We start from the raw sequence: 6364 nt of genomic DNA, 5'->3' as shown, positions 1-6364 counted from the left end.
ATGAGAGGATGGGAAACAGGAGGGAAGACTGAGGAGACAGAGAGGGAGAGAGAGAGTGGGGGACACAGAAAGGGAGAGAGACATGACGGGCTTGGGAGAACACACCCTGACTACAGAGCATGACAGGGAACAGACTAAATGAGCAAGAATCAAAGGCCTAGAAATACAGACTAAACTAAGAAGAACAAGGAAACTAAACAATACCAGGAGGGAACAAAGAAACGCTGGGTCACAGATCCAGAACCATGACAATGCTGGCTGTCAGGCTGTGAGGTAGGAGAGGCATTTTAAGAAAGCCAGTGCTTTTCAGGCTGATGAAAGAGCAGTTAAATACCACAGTGACTTCTTAATTAAAAAATGAAAAAATGTAATTTTGCTAGCTCTAATGAAACACCATCAGGCAGCACACCAACACACCTGCTCATAAGTGTTTTCATGTTTTACTAAATCACTGAGATATCCGCAAGACCATTAAACTGCCGTGTTTGACATGTCTAACCTGGATCAGATCAAAGTAGCACTTACAGAAAACGGTCAGCATATGTCATGTAACCAACAAACACAACCAAGCTACTTTAATATACACAAATAACTTTGGACTTATTCAAACATCACACTTTACAGTATGAAGACATTGTGTCCAATAGATGGAGAACAGTATGAGGCTGAAAGCAGGTTAAGAGGCTAATCGTAGTCCTCTATACTTCATTCTTATAGAGGGTGTGTCTGTGCAGCAGATAGTGAGCAAGACAATATGATCGAGGATAGTGGAATGATAGTGAAGAGAGCATGGGAAACATGATGAGAGGATATAATTTTTTGGCATTCATGCTTTTTGAACCACTACTCTGAATCAGGAAGGCAGTGTCATTTTTCCCATTTCTGCAAATAAAACACATTTCTAGGGTATTGGCCTTAAATTAGCATTTTACTCTTTTTTTTTATACCATAAAGAAAACAGAATGAAAGTGATTTTTCCACAAAGTAACTGTAGACTACAGTATGTTGTGAATTGTGTGGAAACTGCAGACTTATGGACATATCACAGATTTTTAAAAAAAAATCAAACTGGTAGGAACGGTCATAACTGGCTACCCTCATCGCCACCACGGTTTACTGTACTGTTGTCAGCGCAATTATTTGTTGAAAAAAAATGTGAGAGGTTTGGATCACCAAAGCAAGAGGACCCAGGAGGCTTAAATAAGCAGGCAGGCAGGCAGGCAGGCAGTCTGTCTGTCTGTCTGTCTGTCTTGTGTGTAAATGTTTGTTTGTGGGTGTGTATCAGAGTCAGAGGCTTACTGGCCAACCTGTCCACATCCTCATTTGTCATATAAGTCAAATCCAGCAGCTTATCCAGGACCTGCACGCTCAACTTAATCGGACCAATCATGCGCAACCTCACACAGACCTGGATGGAGACATCTAATACAGGCACACACCTGCATGACACACACACACACCCAAGGATCAAAATCAAACAACAAATGACATGTGCCATGGAAACATAACAACAAAAACCTCGCGAACAAACGAGAGGCGACTTCAGGGATTTAATCATTTGTGGGCGACAAGTCACTAATGGAGTGTACATAATGAGTCGCTCCACCCCACTCACTCTGCCCACAGACGTGGTGGCTGCCTGATGGTGATCACTAAGCACTTACGTATGATCTGTATGTTTACTGTTATCAGCAATGTCTGACGTTTCCCATTGCCAACATGAAGCTATAAGACACAAATGGCACACAGCTCACACAGGCTATACTGCAAACAAACACACTTCTTTACATTTTTTACTCAACTGATGTCTTTGAATCTAGTTTTTCTGCAGCTGCTTCGCCATATTTCACTTAACAGCTTTCACACAGCTCATTTTGTTAACCATACAAACATATAGTTAACCTTCAGGAGACTGAAGTCAAGTCGCAGGAGACAAAATCTTTGAATCGTGTGTCGAAATCAAGTTTTTGTATCAATGAACAAGTCACCGTCGCCGACACTGCAAGCCAGGACGGTTAAGTTGTTTAGATACTTTGTCAAAATGAGTGCACATTGGAAGTGCTCCTCATCCTCTGGTTTCCTGACAGGCTTGTCATACTTGTTTCTCTCCCACTGAATACTGACTGCACCAGTCAATTATTCTTCCATGGATGACTGACTGCTTTGTCTGTCACAGTGAATACTCACTGGATACTCATTTCATGGGCTCAAGGTTTTACGTTCCACTTGGTAATGAAAAAGCGTAAAAGTGCGCTAAAAACAGCACTTTTTCTGCAATGTTCGCACAATTCGGTACGATACGTACTTGAACATGTTCTATAATACTATTAAAACTGAAAAGTATGTGCAATGGAAAAAAGTCATCCTCTGTGCAGCGCTAACTGCTAACTGCTGGGTATCACCGGACATCCGGACACGGATGCATCTGTTTTCCTGAAAGTCTCGTCATACTCGTTTTCTGTGGTATGACTACTCACTGTAGCAGTCCTTCTTATCATTTATGTCACACTTATGCTCTCTATTGCAATCTAACACTGCTCTTCCTATGTTCCTATGCTTATCTTCCTCCTTCAGAAAAATGTTTATCTGTGTTGGTTTCCTACACATTTCTACATTTTCTGCAGTTTGACGGAGCATTTCGCAACTTGTGACAACTCCAACCTTTTGGAGATGAAAACTATTACAGAGTGAGGAACCATAATCAAGATTGCCCACAGAGTCACCAAAGGACCAGTACTGGTCTGAATCGCACTGGCTAACCTGCATTACTTTGACAGCTTCAATAATCATTTGAAGAATTGTTAGTTTTCACAAAGTACTACGCACAGTAAACACTGACGAGTAGAAACCATCAAGTTTTACAGTATCTTTATAACATGTAGCGTGACTAATTATAGAAACTATATAAAGAAAAGAAAACTGACTGAGAGGCTTCAGCAGACTGTGGCTGAGCTTTTGAGGCTTTTGACTGGATTGCACCACTTAGTCTGTCTGGTGCTGTTATCATGGTGCTAGCATTTTTGTTCTTGTGGGGTTTTGAATTCTTTCAGAATAATTGGATTTATTGTTTAAACTATGGAAGTTTTATTGTTACTCTCAAGTTTTTGATGTTTTGGTTTCTGTAGTTCTTGGATTTCTGGGTCCCTCGAAAAATCCATGGACTCTTCCGAGGAATCTGCCATCTTTCTGTTGTTTTTCTTTCTCAGTGAAACGATAAAATGATGTGAAAGGTGAAGAATAGGAAAAATGGGGTTGGGATTAGGGCTTTATTTTCTTTAGTTTCACTTTTGTGTTCCGGGTTTTGGTCATGAATTGGTTTCTATTAGTAGTTTCAATTATTTGGTTGTGTTTGTATCTGTTCCTCCTTCTGTTTCATTACTCTGTGTTCATGTCTTTGTCCTGTGTTGCTCTCTCCATGTTTAGTTTAGTGTTTTGGTTATTTTCACGATTTGTACTTGTTAATTGCAAGTGGTGGAATTAACACTCATGTCTGTGTCAGTCTTCTTTGGTTAGTCCCTCTTTTATTTTGAAGGGTTACTTCCCCTGTCATGTGTTAGCTTTGCTTCCTGGACTATCACAGTCTCTCCATAATTATATTCACCTGTGTGTGATTGCTTTGCCTGTGTACACATGTACACATCACATGTACATGTGTAAGTTCTCAGTCATCCAGGTCATGGTAGGGTTCGGTTGGCGAGGACATTTCACCTCACCAGCTTCTTCACTTCTAAAAACAAATGGTGAAGACTCCCAGGTATTTAACCCCTAGTGGGTGTCGTTCCCTTAAGAGGTGGTCGTGAGGGTCGCTGACCCACTGTTGGTCATGTGAGTTATCACGTTGAACCAAGGTGTGAAAAAAAGGCACAAGTCTTTACCGTCACAGTGAGATCTTGTCCTAACCCATCATGTGACCTGTCAAGGTCACCAAAAGCAAGGTGTGAGTGGGGGTTGAAGCGCTTGGGAAAGGACCTCAAGACTGTATCAAGACTTCACTCTGTATCATATTGTGCTCCTGATCTTCTCATTGGTTAGTTGTGTTTCTCCATGTTAGTAGTGTGTTTTCTTCCTTATCTGGTTTGCTTTTGCGTTAACAAGAACATGGCAACAACTACCAAGAATATCCTGTGTATAATTACCTGTGTTCAACAAGTCAACATACCTGCAGTAGAAAAGGTTTCTTTATACGTGGTGCTTTCACTTGTATTGTAAACAGACCTGTTTGTGACATTGCTGAAATGTCAAGCATGTAATCATTTAAACTTAATTCAGATTATATAGTGTCAAATCACAACAAGCTGCTTTATATTGTAAGGCAAACATGCTACAATAACACAGAGAAACCCCCAACAATCGAACCATCTCTCTCTACAATCACTATTGGGTGAGAACAATTCTGTGCAAACTGCACAAATGTACTGAAGCATCAGAGTATTTCATGCCCTGAATAGAAATTCTGCAGCAGCATGGCTCTGTGGCTGAGTGACAAGAACTCTGCGTGATCATCTTCCATCATACCTGACGGCGTAGGTTGAGGTAAAGAGGTTTCAATGAGTGTATGTGCGGTTTGTGTCCCTGTGTGTGTGTGTGTGTGTGTGTGTGTGTGTGTGTGCAAACAGATGGAGGAGATCGTCTGCATGCGGGAAACAGGGATCTCAGTGGACCAGAGCGAAGAGTGCACATCAGACAAGATCAGTGCATCCAAGATAGAACAAAGGCGAGGGAGCTGAGTGGCCTGTACGTGACATGTAGTGAAGCTCTTCACAGAGAGCCTTGCTCGGTGCCTCTGAGAAACACCTGGCATATCAAAGCGCCAAAGGGAAACGAGTTTCAAAGGAGCAGGGCTGCCAGAGACTGTTTTGTGCCCAGGCCTCCACGGAGATGTGTTTTCTGAGTTATTAGATGCCATTATACAGCATGCATGTGGAGAATAACACCACTGAATGAGTAAGTGTTGAAATAACCCGCAACGTAAACGGCAACTGTTTTGTTTGCTGTGTTCCAAAGCTGCAGCGAAATCATAATGAAGGAGCTACATCTAATATTCAATTATATATGTGCCAAAGCCTTGTGTATAAGTGTTAACAGTGTTCACACTTTTTATGAGTCAATTATGAGACCACAGCGAAGATGGAGTGACTTTGCTGGCAGCGACCGTAGCTGGACTGCAGAGAGAGGAAGATAGAGTAGCTGGCTGCTGAAAGGTAAGTCATAACGTTGGTGTCCTGCCAGGGTAGGAGTGGGCACTGGACAAAGAAAGAATCTTTTCTTCTCTAAAAATACAAATACATTTAAACACAGTTCACTTTTGCACATTTATAATCACCGTCACCGAGACTGGAATGGCTCTACCTCCATAACCCTCCATTCAGTCTGCTTTTGGGCTGAAGCTTTTATCCACGACAGCTTCATAATTTATTTCAGATCATTTGAAAATCCTCCTCTTGCCAGATTCAGAAGCATCCACAGTCTTTTCCTTTAGGCCTGAGGAAGCTCTTTAGATCATGACGTGATGATGCCAATCTCTTGCAAAAAAAAAAACAAAAACAGCAGACGTTACATGTTATATCTGAGGTGTCAAACATGTACAACCCACAGGCCAAAAGCAGCAAGCTCAAGACTCAAATCCAGCCCACTGAAGTGGAAGGTGTAAAAACTGAAGAGAAGGACTGGCAAGTGAATTGTGTCAAGAAACATGGTTTTCCCACATACTAATTTAATCCTAGCCTGAGGTCCAAATCATTGTGAGTTTTACGTCGCTCTGGCAACTAACCCAAACTCTCTGATTCTAATTTTAGGGATGTAAATCTGTGTGTGTACTTACATTTCCACTGTGACTTTTCTGTTGCTTTTAATATATTTAAATTATGAAAACAAATGTCTTTTGTACTTGAAGTATGTTCTTTAAGTATGTTATATTAAAAACAGGTAGTACTTCAAAGAGAAACAAATATTTTCTTCTTAAAATAGGTCAAAATCACCATATTACAGTTTACAAACAGCTTCTGAGTGATGGTTATTACTTGTCCTATTAAAAGCAAGTAGAAATAGTCAAAAAGTTACCGTCCCATTGTTGTCAAAGCTAACACAAGCTAGCAGAGCTACATTTGAAAAAGTTGCTCGAAACTAGTACATTTAATATTTGGATATTTGTATATGTATGTGGCACACTGAAAGACGTTTGTTGGATTTAGCTAGCTAGCCTTACACATTGAGTTACATTAATAAATAACAGCAGGTAGCAGTGATAATCCTAACCAGGTACCAGGTAGCATGAGTGATGGATATAAAAAAAAGCGATATTAGTGTGTATACATTTCATGCTGTTCATTATAAGAGCCAATAGGACCTTATTTTGAATAACAGA

At 40.7% G+C, this 6364-nt stretch overlaps 1 long non-coding RNA gene across 3 annotated transcripts; it reads left to right on the top strand.

The window, feature by feature from the left end:
- The first annotated feature begins 3666 nt into the window (after nucleotides 1–3666).
- On the top strand, nucleotides 3667–5917 carry LOC102078728 (uncharacterized). 3 transcript variants are annotated; one of them, XR_003213170.1, is made up of 4 exons: nucleotides 3667–3825; nucleotides 3921–4027; nucleotides 4617–5201; nucleotides 5596–5917. It is a non-coding gene; the product is annotated as an uncharacterized LOC102078728 (long non-coding RNA). The 3 variants fall into 3 exon arrangements; XR_002064088.2 differs by having other exon boundaries at nucleotides 3667–4027; nucleotides 4617–4944; nucleotides 5105–5201; XR_001224710.3 differs by having other exon boundaries at nucleotides 3667–4027.
- The last annotated feature ends 447 nt before the right edge of the window (nucleotides 5918–6364 follow it).

This window comes from Oreochromis niloticus, linkage group LG12, assembly GCF_001858045.2.
Source record: "Oreochromis niloticus isolate F11D_XX linkage group LG12, O_niloticus_UMD_NMBU, whole genome shotgun sequence".
Classification (NCBI taxonomy): Eukaryota; Metazoa; Chordata; class Actinopteri; order Cichliformes; family Cichlidae; genus Oreochromis; species Oreochromis niloticus.
The sequence above is the reverse complement of the archived record's forward strand: the minus strand, read 5'-3'. Positions and strand labels throughout refer to the sequence as shown.